General features: G+C 34.2%; 1 protein-coding gene across 1 annotated transcript in view; it reads right to left on the bottom strand.

The window, feature by feature from the left end:
• Nucleotides 1-13,590, bottom strand: part of LOC133321436 (fat-like cadherin-related tumor suppressor homolog) — a gene marked incomplete at its 5' end in the record, with an annotated part of 113,832 nt that overhangs the window by 26,511 nt on the left and 73,731 nt on the right. The gene's annotated exons all lie outside the window — the stretch shown is intronic.

Raw genomic sequence — 13,590 nt, forward strand, 5'->3', positions numbered from 1 at the left:
TATCGCTGATGAAAACCAATTCAATTGAGAAATGAGAAGCAATGGATTGAGGATTCGTCATGGTAAGGGATGGCTTTTAATGTTAGGACCTTGGACCGATGCAAACAAATTTGAATTTATTATAATAAAAGAAGTCTACTGAGAGGTTTTAAGAGTCATATCAACCGGTTTCGGTAGATAAGAACACTTACCCTGTAGAAGAAGTAATTCTGAGGAGAATGGTGATACAAAGCACACGTCCGAAATCGTGAGAGAATATATTGATGAACAAAATTTTTAATTAACGCAGTGGCCAGCACAAAGTCCGCCATCAATCCGAATTTGTTAATTTGTTTCTTAGAAATTGATGAGTTATTTTTTTAATTTTGATGTGTTTTGCTAAGTACAAAGTACTTAATAAAGTACGACAACAAATTTTAAATTTGCTTTTTTACTGTTTTAATGACGCAAAAATTTTCAAAGTACAAACATTCACTCGCTTCTACATGCCACTGTATATTTTCCGAAAAATGTTGCCAATTGTTGTACATCAAATTTCTAACAATATTGCGAATTTTTTAATACTCTATTGTAATTTTTTTTTGGACATATATCGGGAAAAAGGTCCTGAGCAACGTTCGAAAAATAAATAAATAACATACTGTACCGGTACACAAACACTAAAAATATTTTTAGCGTTACTGTTCCGGAGCACAACGAAAATCTTAGCGTACCTGCCGCGGTACACTAAAAAATCGTAGTGTACAGACAGCGGTACACTAAAAATGGTAGTTTAACGGTAGTGGTACACTAAAAATCGTAGTGTACCGACTGCAGTTCAAGTAAGTGTACCGGAAGTGGTACACTAAAAATCGTAGTGTACCGACTGCAGTTCAAGTAAGTGGAACGCTGCGATTTGTATTGTTCCGACCAGTGGAACACTAAGATTTTTGGTGGACCACTGCCGGAACACTACGATTTTTAGTGTTCCTCTAAATGGAATACTACGATTTTTAGTGTTCCGCCAAATGGAACACTACTATTTTTAGTGTTCCGGCCAGTGAAACACTACAATTTGTAGTGTTCCGGGTTCCCTCTTATATAAGAGGGTTAGTGTTCTATCTGGAGGTATTCATATATAAGAGAAGGTTATATTATTACAGTAGAGCTTGAGATATTCTTATAGAAGAGTTGAAAGAGTTTGAACGGGATAAAGATCTGAATGCATCTTCAGGAAAAGCTGAAAGTCTTCTTAAAATGAATATTTAATATTTTTATTTTATTTTGTATACATTTTTTGGAATAACAATAGTTAGAATGACGAAGTTTGAATTTAAATTCCTTTGAGCGAACATTGGGGCGTGTGTAAAGTTCGCCATCTGTTTTTCCGAAATCGATGCAAATAATGCGAGCAGTGCGTTTGCATTGCAACAAGCCAGTCGATCAAAAGTCATTACTTCACCACCAGCTTTCATTATAGGTTCGCAATCATTCATTTTGGACACGTTAATTTGGCTGTTTGGTATACTTAAAGAAACATACGTTAAAAATATGGTACAACTTGATCATAAGAAGACAAACTTCCTTTGTTTAGGTTTTCACTATAGGTTCGCAATCATTCATTTTGGACACGTTAATTTGGCTGTTTGGCATACTTAAACGTTAAAAATATGGTACAACTTGATCATAAGAAGACAAACTTCCTTTGTTTAGGCGCTTGTAAAGTAAATTTAAACCGCAGTGCTGAATGTCTTTGTATGTAAGTGATAATATTCTTATGGATGAAGCGAATGGCTTCTATAGAATAGATGAAGGCCTCCTTAATGTTGGTTTTCCTTTATGTTCCCATCGCCTCCTTTTCGCTGCTCGGAAGGTGTCACTGCTTAAGAGGCTGCTCAATATGAAAATGGAGGAAGGCGATGGAATCCAAGTCGTAGATAAGTCAGATACGTCAGTCGTAGATAAGTTGGCTCAATCAGTTATTGAGTTGGGTGACGAGATCTTAGTAATCTTGATCCTAATTTGCCGAAAAGTTTTGAGAACTTAGTGGTTGCATTGGAATCGCGGAACGATTTACCTAAGGTGAAATTGTCAGAGGAGAACGAACGGCGAAAGTTATTAGGAAATTTAAAAGGCTGTTGTTCCGATCAGGCATTTATGGCGCAACGCAGACGAGATAGCAAAAACAAAAATGGTACAGTGTCCAATACGCAAGAACAAAGATTTAGCAACAACAACGCAGGTAGCTGCAAAAGGGGTGCAGACAAAAATAGAACGCGCACACGGAATTTTAGGAGCTACGACAACGACAGAGGCCGTTACGCAGCGCAATATAAGGCAGCGAAAAAAGGAAACGAGCAAGCGTACGTACAGAGTCATAAATAGGAATGACAACAACACAAGATAGATAGATAGATATAGCTCCAATTTATATTTTCGTCCGATTTCAGGTAAATGGTGTACCAATGTCCCTTAATATCTTTCGGTTTGCACGAAATTGGGCACAACGTAATGAATTAGATCTACAATTAAGTGTGTTAAGTTTCCTGAAAATCGGTTCAGATTAAGATATAGCTCCCATATATATTTTCGTCCGATTTAAGGTAAATGATGCACCAAAGTCCCTATATATCTTTTGATTTGCACGAAATTTTGGCACAGCGTAATGAATTAGGTCTACAATGAAGTGTGTTATGTTTCGTGAAAATCGGTTCAGATTTAGATATAGCTACCATATATATATTCGTCTGATTTAATGTAAATGGTGCACCAAAGTCCCTTATTATCTTTCGATTTGCACGAAATTTGGCACAGCGCGATGAATTAGGTCTAGCATGATGTATGTTAAGTTTCTTGAAAATCGGTTCAGATTTAGAAATAGCTTTTATTTCTGACCAAATGAAAAATATAGTATCGGCCCCGTCCGAACTTATTACTTTCCTTACTGGTTTTACATTGCTGTAAGCATATGTTAGTAAGAAATTGAAAGTGAATGTCAAAATAAGTTTTTGTGATCAAGATATGTTATTTCTTAGAAATTTAAAAATATATGTGTACAAATATTATATGAATCCAAAAGTTTTTTTTTTTTGATTTCCTCGTCTTCGTATTCAGAGGATGAGTACAATGTAGCAATGTTATTTCATAGAAATTTAAAAAAAATATGTGTACAAATATTATATGAATCAAAAGTTTTTTTTTTATTTCCTCGTCTTCGTATTTAGAGGATGAGTACAATGTAGCATTAATATGGAATTTAGTTTTGTTGTCAATTCGCGCCACAAGTTTAGTTTTTTTTATTTTGCTTGAGCACAGTTTTGCAACTTACTTTTGGCTAAGTCTGGATGCTTCAACATAAATTGAGCCTCTTTCTGCTTTGCATTCACTATTTTTACCAACTTCTTGTTCCTGTTTGTTTACCTTTTTCCGCCCAAAAATCCCTAAGTATGTAGTTTCCGATAGCATACTACCTATCGTATACAACTTCGAGTAGAAACAATTCTATAACGACTGCGGTGATCCGATGCCGAAGTACTCGATTTCGACTGCGGTGATTTGGCCCCAGTTAGGTCAACCATTGTCGATCCCTTGTGAGGGGGACAGCATGCAGAAGGAGCATGAATGATTAGTCTTACAATTAGTAGTTAAATAGCGTGTGTATTATTTTTGGTTTTATTAAGTGTTTACAATTTATGTAAGATATAAATAAAGAAAGGATAGATATAAATAAAAAAATGTGTGTTGAGGAGAAGCGTTGGAATTATTAAATCTCCAGGATACGATCGAACAACACACAACACACATGTTGAGTAATTACTAAACCTCGGATTTTGCATATTTTTTAATAATGAAGATATCGAAATTCTGATTGGACACAAATTCGTTTCAAAGGATTTAGAATTATTTGAAGGGTTCATATTTTTTAATGTTTTGCATATTTGCATATAATGTATATTTTGCATATTTGTGCCTATATTTTGCATATTGTGTATATTTTTGCATATTTTGCTTATTTTTGCATATTTTGCTTATTTTTTGCATATTTTGGCATATTTTGTATATTTTTATATATTTTGCATATTTTGTTTATTTTTGCATATATTTACATATTTTTGCATTTTTGCACATTTTTGTATATTTTGCATATATCTTGCATATTTTTGCATATTTTTCCATATTTTGTATATTTTTGCATCTTTTGCATATTTTATGTATATATTTTGCATATTTATTGCATATCGACCTAGCATACCGTGCATATTTTTTGCATATTTTGCATATTTTTTTCATATTTTGCATATTTTTTGCATATATTTTGCATATTTTTAACATGACTCCAAATATCGATCAATTGGAGCATGAAACGCCTAAATACAAAATTTGATTCCAATCGGATAAAGCATAAAAAATATGCAAAAATCCGAGGTCTAGTCGGGAGGCAATATTTCACGATGAGTCTCAAAACAAGCTATATATCAAGGTCTACATATTAGGTCACCCAGTAAGGACAGTATAAAATTAAAAGTATTGGCAACATATTCATTGTTGACTTCAGTAAGCACATCTGCAGAAATGTGCAAAATTTTTCAACAGACAGCATTTACGTCATAAAAATAATTGTAAAAAACCCCATTAAAATGTTCATTGTTATTTGTTAAGTATCTAGAATTAAAAAAAAAATATACAAAACTTTTAACAAAATAGCCAATAAGCACTAAATGTATATTTATCACTTTGCGACATTGGATGAAGAGTTCCTCGGAATCCAAATTCAGCCCTTTTCATTATCGCTGATGAAAACCAATTCAATTGAGAAATGAGAAGCAATGGATTGAGGATTCGTCATGGTAAGGGATGGCTTTTAATGTTAGGACCTTGGACCGATGCAAACAAATTTGAATTTATTATAATAAAAGAAGTCTACTGAGAGGTTTTAAGAGTCATATCAACCGGTTTCGGTAGATAAGAACACTTACCCTGTAGAAGAAGTAATTCTGAGGAGAATGGTGATACAAAGCACACGTCCGAAATCGTGAGAGAATATATTGATGAACAAAATTTTTAATTAACGCAGTGGCCAGCACAAAGTCCGCCATCAATCCGAATTTGTTAATTTGTTTCTTAGAAATTGATGAGTTATTTTTTTAATTTTGATGTGTTTTGCTAAGTACAAAGTACTTAATAAAGTACGACAACAAATTTTAAATTTGCTTTTTTACTGTTTTAATGACGCAAAAATTTTCAAAGTACAAACATTCACTCGCTTCTACATGCCACTGTATATTTTCCGAAAAATGTTGCCAATTGTTGTACATCAAATTTCTAACAATATTGCGAATTTTTTAATACTCTATTGTAATTTTTTTTGGACATATATCGGGAAAAAGGTCCTGACCAACGTTCGAAAAATAAATAAATAACATACTGTACCGGTACACAAACACTAAAAATATTTTTAGCGTTACTGTTCCGGAGCACAACGAAAATCTTAGCGTACCTGCCGCGGTACACTAAAAAATCGTAGTGTACAGACAGCGGTACACTAAAAATGGTAGTTTAACGGTAGTGGTACACTAAAAATCGTAGTGTACCGACTGCAGTTCAAGTAAGTGTACCGGAAGTGGTACACTAAAAATCGTAGTGTACCGACTGCAGTTCAAGTAAGTGGAACGCTGCGATTTGTATTGTTCCGACCAGTGGAACACTAAGATTTTTGGTGGACCACTGCCGGAACACTACGATTTTTAGTGTTCCTCTAAATGGAATACTACGATTTTTAGTGTTCCGCCAAATGGAACACTACTATTTTTAGTGTTCCGGCCAGTGAAACACTACAATTTGTAGTGTTCCGGGTTCCCTCTTATATAAGAGGGTTAGTGTTCTATCTGGAGGTATTCATATATAAGAGAAGGTTATATTATTACAGTAGAGCTTGAGATATTCTTATAGAAGAGTTGAAAGAGTTTGAACGGGATAAAGATCTGAATGCATCTTCAGGAAAAGCTGAAAGTCTTCTTAAAATGAATATTTAATATTTTTATTTTATTTTGTATACATTTTTTGGAATAACAATAGTTAGAATGACGAAGTTTGAATTTAAATTCCTTTGAGCGAACATTGGGGCGTGTGTAAAGTTCGCCATCTGTTTTTCCGAAATCGATGCAAATAATGCGAGCAGTGCGTTTGCATTGCAACAAGCCAGTCGATCAAAAGTCATTACCTCACCACCAGCTTTCATTATAGGTTCGCAATCATTCATTTTGGACACGTTAATTTGGCTGTTTGGTATACTTAAAGAAACATACGTTAAAAATATGGTACAACTTGATCATAAGAAGACAAACTTCCTTTGTTTAGGTTTTCACTATAGGTTCGCAATCATTCATTTTGGACACGTTAATTTGGCTGTTTGGCATACTTAAACGTTAAAAATATGGTACAACTTGATCATAAGAAGACAAACTTCCTTTGTTTAGGCGCTTGTAAAGTAAATTTAAACCGCAGTGCTGAATGTCTTTGTATGTAAGTGATAATATTCTTATGGATGAAGCGAATGGCTTCTATAGAATAGATGAAGGCCTCCTTAATGTTGGTTTTCCTTTATGTTCCCATCGCCTCCTTTTCGCTGCTCGGAAGGTGTCACTGCTTAAGAGGCTGCTCAATATGAAAATGGAGGAAGGCGATGGAATCCAAGTCGTAGATAAGTCAGATACGTCAGTCGTAGATAAGTTGGCTCAATCAGTTATTGAGTTGGGTGACGAGATCTTAGTAATCTTGATCCTAATTTGCCGAAAAGTTTTGAGAACTTAGTGGTTGCATTGGAATCGCGGAACGATTTACCTAAGGTGAAATTGTCAGAGGAGAACGAACGGCGAAAGTTATTAGGAAATTTAAAAGGCTGTTGTTCCGATCAGGCATTTATGGCGCAACGCAGACGAGATAGCAAAAACAAAAATGGTACAGTGTCCAATACGCAAGAACAAAGATTTAGCAACAACAACGCAGGTAGCTGCAAAAGGGGTGCAGACAAAAATAGAACGCGCACACGGAATTTTAGGAGCTACGACAACGACAGAGGCCGTTACGCAGCGCAATATAAGGCAGCGAAAAAAGGAAACGAGCAAGCGTACGTACAGAGTCATAAATAGGAATGACAACAACACAAGATAGATAGATAGATATAGCTCCAATTTATATTTTCGTCCGATTTCAGGTAAATGGTGTACCAATGTCCCTTAATATCTTTCGGTTTGCACGAAATTGGGCACAACGTAATGAATTAGATCTACAATTAAGTGTGTTAAGTTTCCTGAAAATCGGTTCAGATTAAGATATAGCTCCCATATATATTTTCGTCCGATTTAAGGTAAATGATGCACCAAAGTCCCTATATATCTTTTGATTTGCACGAAATTTTGGCACAGCGTAATGAATTAGGTCTACAATGAAGTGTGTTATGTTTCGTGAAAATCGGTTCAGATTTAGATATAGCTACCATATATATATTCGTCTGATTTAATGTAAATGGTGCACCAAAGTCCCTTATTATCTTTCGATTTGCACGAAATTTGGCACAGCGCGATGAATTAGGTCTAGCATGATGTATGTTAAGTTTCTTGAAAATCGGTTCAGATTTAGAAATAGCTTTTATTTCTGACCAAATGAAAAATATAGTATCGGCCCCGTCCGAACTTATTACTTTCCTTACTGGTTTTACATTGCTGTAAGCATATGTTAGTAAGAAATTGAAAGTGAAAGGGAATGTCAAAATAAGTTTTTGTGATCAAGATATGTTATTTCTTAGAAATTTAAAAATATATGTGTACAAATATTATATGAATCCAAAAGTTTTTTTTTTTTGATTTCCTCGTCTTCGTATTCAGAGGATGAGTACAATGTAGCAATGTTATTTCTTAGAAATTTAAAAAAATATGTGTACAAATATTATATGAATCAAAAGTTTTTTTTTATTTCCTCGTCTTCGTATTTAGAGGATGAGTACAATGTAGCATTAATATGGAATTTAGTTTTGTTGTCAATTCGCGCCACAAGTTTAGTTTTTTTTATTTTGCTTGAGCACAGTTTTGCAACTTACTTTTGGCTAAGTCTGGATGCTTCAACATAAATTGAGCCTCTTTCTGCTTTGCATTCACTATTTTTACCAACTTCTTGTTCCTGTTTGTTTACCTTTTTCCGCCCAAAAATCCCTAAGTATGTAGTTTCCGATAGCATACTACCTATCGTATACAACTTCGAGTAGAAACAATTCTATAACGACTGCGGTGATCCGATGCCGAAGTACTCGATTTCGACTGCGGTGATTTGGCCCCAGTTAGGTCAACCATTGTCGATCCCTTGTGAGGGGGACAGCATGCAGAAGGAGCATGAATGATTAGTCTTACAATTAGTAGTTAAATAGCGTGTGTATTATTTTTGGTTTTATTAAGTGTTTACAATTTATGTAAGATATAAATAAAGAAAGGATAGATATAAATAAAGAAATGTGTGTTGAGGAGAAGCGTTGGAATTATTAAATCTCCAGGATACGATCGAACAACACACAACACACATGTTGAGTAATTACTAAACCTCGGATTTTGCATATTTTTTAATAATGAAGATATCGAAATTCTGATTGGACACAAATTCGTTTCAAAGGATTTAGAATTATTTGAAGGGTTCATATTTTTTAATGTTTTGCATATTTGCATATAATGTATATTTTGCATATTTGTGCCTATATTTTGCATATTGTGTATATTTTTGCATATTTTGCTTATTTTTGCATATTTTGCTTATTTTTTGCATATTTTGGCATATTTTGTATATTTTTATATATTTTGCATATTTTGTTTATTTTTGCATATATTTACATATTTTTGCATTTTTGCATATTTTTGTATATTTTGCATATATCTTGCATATTTTTGCATATTTTGCATATTTTTCCATATTTTGTATATTTTTGCATCTTTTGCATATTTTATGTATATATTTTGCATATTTATTGCATATCGACCTAGCATACCGTGCATATTTTTTGCATATTTTGCATATTTTTTGCATATTTTGCATATTTTTTTCATATTTTGCATATTTTTTGCATATATTTTGCATATTTTTAACATGACTCCAAATATCGATCAATTGGAGCATGAAACGCCTAAATACAAAATTTGATTCCAATCGGATAAAGCATAAAAAATATGCAAAAATCCGAGGTCTAGTAATTACAACATGATCGCAGAGAGCGATGCACACTATTTGTAAATATAGTTGTTATAGTATTAAGATTTCATAGTGTGTAAGTTTGAATTTGTCACTCGTAATAAAGTTCTTAACCAGTAAAGAAGTATTTCAATTAGAAGCGGCAAACACATAAAAGGAAATCCTACAATAGAATAGATTCTAGAATGATGTATCCTGTTCTTGTCCGGTCATCGTTTTTATACCCTTCACCACACTGTGGTACAGGGTATTATGTCTTTATGCATATGTTTGTAACAGGCAAAAGGAAACGACATATGGTTCCTTTTGAGAATATGCATAGAATCACTTTCTGAGTCGATTTATGCATGTCCGTCCATCCATGTATTTTTGTTAACAAAGTACAGGTCGCATTTGTGATCCGATTTGGATGAAATTTGGCACAGTTCACTTATTTGGCCCAAGGACGAACCCTATTGAAATTGGGAAAAATCGGTTCAGATTTAGATATAGCTCCCATATATATTTTCATCCGGTTTTAGGTAAATAGTGCACCAAAGTCCCTATATATCCTTCGATTTGTCTGAAATTTGGCATATATATTTTCGTCCAATTTTAGGTAAATAGTGCACCAAAGTCCCTGTGTATCCTTCGATTTGCACGAAATTTGGCACAGCGTACTGAATTAAGTCTAGAACGATGTGTGTTAAATTTCGTGAAAATCGGTTCAGATTTAGATATAGCTCCCATATGTATTTTCGTGCGGTTTTAGGTAAATAGTGCACCAAAGTCCCTATATATCCTTCGATTTGCACGAAATTTGGATTTGTAAGTAAATGCAGAACTCAAAATGTGGCCGAATGCAAAAAAAAAACATACTGAAATAAGTGTAACCTAACATGTGACAAGTTTCGATGAAATCGGTTTAGATTTCGATATTTTGCTTTAAATTTAATTGCATAATTATGTCCCTTCGTAAGAAGCAACTCTATATCTGACCAAAATTTAGTATAGGTTGCAGAATGACATGTGTAATTTCATGTTAATGGTCCTTCAAAAATGCGACGTCTGTTAGGATTCCATCTTTTGGATATACCCAAAGTGGTGAAGGGTATCGTATAGTCGGCCCCGTCCGACTTTATTATTACTTTCCTTACTGTTTTTTTTTTAATTTCTTAAAAAAAAATTGTTAAAACACTTCAGTCACCAAAAAAATTATGACGACATACCAAATGCCGGAATACCAAAAATGTTTCAATAGTTATCGATAAATGTTGGTAACGACATAATGCCATGTTCTGACGGGCATTCGAACAACGTAGTTCGCTCTCAAAATTACGTACATGAATGAACCCGTTCATACAACACTATTCTTAATTCATGTCATCAGAGTTTATTTTTTTCAAACTTTTTGTTTCTGGTTTTACACCAAAATTGTAACATATTTGAATGAAGCACATGTTGATCTAAATAGAAAAAATAATTCTCTTTCTCCTGACTATAGTATGAACCCATATCTATTAACTTTTAATTAATGTTTTCCATTTTTTCTGAAAATATTGTTGTTTTCATACATTTTTATATTTTCTCAATTCAAATGTCAAATATAAAAAATTGGAGAATTTTTTTTTTTGGGTGGCCCCACATTTTTTTCTTGTTTTGTACGCTAATTAGAACAAAAGGGAAAGAAATGCATATTGCATTATGTATACAACTAAATTTAGATCCTTCTGCATACAATTTTCATAGACAATTTTTTACTTTTCATTCATCATTTTCAATATTACTAAAAAAGTTTGAAAATTTTATAAATATTTTCAAGCTGTCAAAATTAATTTATTTTCGGTAAATACTCTCAATTGTTAGGGATGGGACAAATTTCTTCGTTATTCAGAGAGTGATTCGAATTGAACAACGTACAAAAGTAGGTGTTCGCTCAGAACATTTTGTATGGGGAACTAAGTAATTACTTCATAATTAGGGGTCGAACAACGAATGAGAGAGCGAACAACGCTCGTCTGTACATGGCATAAGGAATACCAATTTGCAAAAAAAAACAACGTCGTCCTTTTGAGTCGACGACGACATACGGAATAGAGGTGATTATAATTGTTGAAAATTATTGTTGACCTTTGGACTTTCTTTTTATACCCTCCAAAATGGAGGTTATATTAGTTTTGTTTTTCCGTTTGTAACGCATCGAAATAATCATTTCCGACCCTATAAAGTATATATATTCTTGATCAGCGTAAAATTCTATGACGACCTAAGCATGTCCATCTGTCCGTCTGTCTATTGTAATCACTCTAGCGTCTAAACGAATTGAGATAGAACGCCAAAATTTTGCATAGAGTCTTTTGTCTGCAGGCAGGTCAAGTTCGAAGATGGGCTATATCGGTCCATGTTTAGGCATACCTCCCATATAAGGGTATCCCCAAATTTTCAAAATTTTGGGGTTCTTGAGCGCATTTTTCGATCGAATTTGCTGCAATTTGGTATTTTGTAGTCGTATATGGTAAGAAATCTCCCTACCAAAAAAAATTTTAATATTCGCCCCCCCCTTTTTGGGGTAGTCCCCATATAACCCCCTTTTTTATATTAAAATAGTTATCTGATTTGTTCCGCGTTTTGAGTTTGGTTCTAAGACTCTGTTGTAATTATTTCACCTGCGGAGGATAGCGAGATAAAAAATTAGAACGTAAGGTAAGATAATGAACTATAGGCGCATTTAGACCTAGTCTCTATGTGGAGGTTCCAGATGGAGTGGTCCGATTTCCCCATCTTGAAATTTGAACTAAGTTTGGAGAAATAATAAGATGGGCAAAGTTTGAATGAAATCTAAATTTTCTGAAACGGATTTGGTCCAAAGAAACATGGGGTCTAGAACCACATTGAGGCACATTTTCACCGTGTTAAAGTGTATACACCCTCATTAGCCATAATGCTGAGGGTATAATTATCCATTAATAAATTTCTGAAATTTGTATTAAGGTTTACATAATCCGTTTTTAGAAATGTTGGTATAGGTCCACTTTTTGGTATGTTCCCTATATTTTCATTTCTAGTACCTGTCAGTATATCTATGGTGGAGGGTATCCAAAGTTCGGCCCGGCCGAACTTAACGCTATTTCGCTTGTTTATATTCGTTTCTTTCGGCTTGAGGTCTGTGAATTTTTTTTCGACCTCATGTCCGTCCGTCTGTTATAATCACGCTATTTTCTAAAGGAATTGTGATAGATCGCCAAAAATTTGGTCTCTGAAATTTGGAACATTGGGTTATTTTTGGATCCCAAATGTCCGCATTACAAATTATAAATATTGGTCCACTTTTTCTGGTAGCCTCCATATGACGGTACCCCCAATTTACGGTACTATGGGGGGTGGGTTTAAGCGGGTTTTTGAACCGAATTCGCTGAAATGGGTTCTTATTGGGTACCAATAAAAATTATAAATATAGGTTCATTCTTTCATGTAGCTTTCATATAAGGGCAACCACAATTTTCGGTATTCTGGGGTTCTTGAGAGCGTTTTTCAACCGAATTCACTAAAATTTGGTATTTTGTAGTCGCATATGGTAACAAGTCTTCCTACCAAAAATTATTAATAGTTGCCCCCTTCTTCCTATGGTGGAGGGTATCCAAAGTTCGGCCCGGCCGAACTCAACGTGTTCCGTATCCGTCGGTATTACCACTTTTTAAAGCCAGTATGTAGTGTTCATTGTTATATAGATTTGAATTTGCGAAACGTTCCGATAGATTATAATTCATAAAAATCGCATTTTTACGCATTGACATACAATTTTGCATACACCATATTTTTGGTTCTACAGCTTCGAGGTAGTGAACGATTTTATATACCTCGGTATCTATGCTACTATGGTCTGAGTAAACAACTGAAAAGCAAGGCCATCCAATGTCTTTCAAATTGGATGAGATGGATGCTCACAAGACCGACGCGCCTGGAAATGTTTTTTAAGCTCGGCTTATGGAACAACCGTTCTGTCATAAGCCAGCTAAGGAAGTAAGTAATATTTTTGGTTCTAGGGTTAACTTCATATAAAAAAAGGTGACAATTTGGGCAGATTTCAATAAGCATACGCCTGATACACATTTGAGAAAAATCGATTCACATTAATATATATTCCCAATATAGCCTTAACTCAATTTTGTTTTTTGTTTTTTAATATATTACAATTAAATGTATGAGTATCGAAAACATATTTGTATGTTTCTTATTGAATCGGATGCTCTAGGGTTTAGCGCATAAAACAACAGCGCATAAAACAACTATTGGCAAACGTTGGCAACAAATTAAAATTTAAGTTATCTTATGTTAGGTTTGGGGATCTGCAGTCACTAATGTGGCTGCAGCACTCTGAGAACTTCCGGTCCATTGTGATCATCC

The sequence above is a fragment of the Musca vetustissima genome, unplaced genomic scaffold (genome assembly GCF_032173495.1).
Source record: "Musca vetustissima isolate MV318-11 ecotype Yass unplaced genomic scaffold, APGP_CSIRO_Mvet_v1 utg107837, whole genome shotgun sequence".
Lineage (NCBI taxonomy): Eukaryota > Metazoa > Arthropoda > Insecta > Diptera > Muscidae > Musca > Musca vetustissima.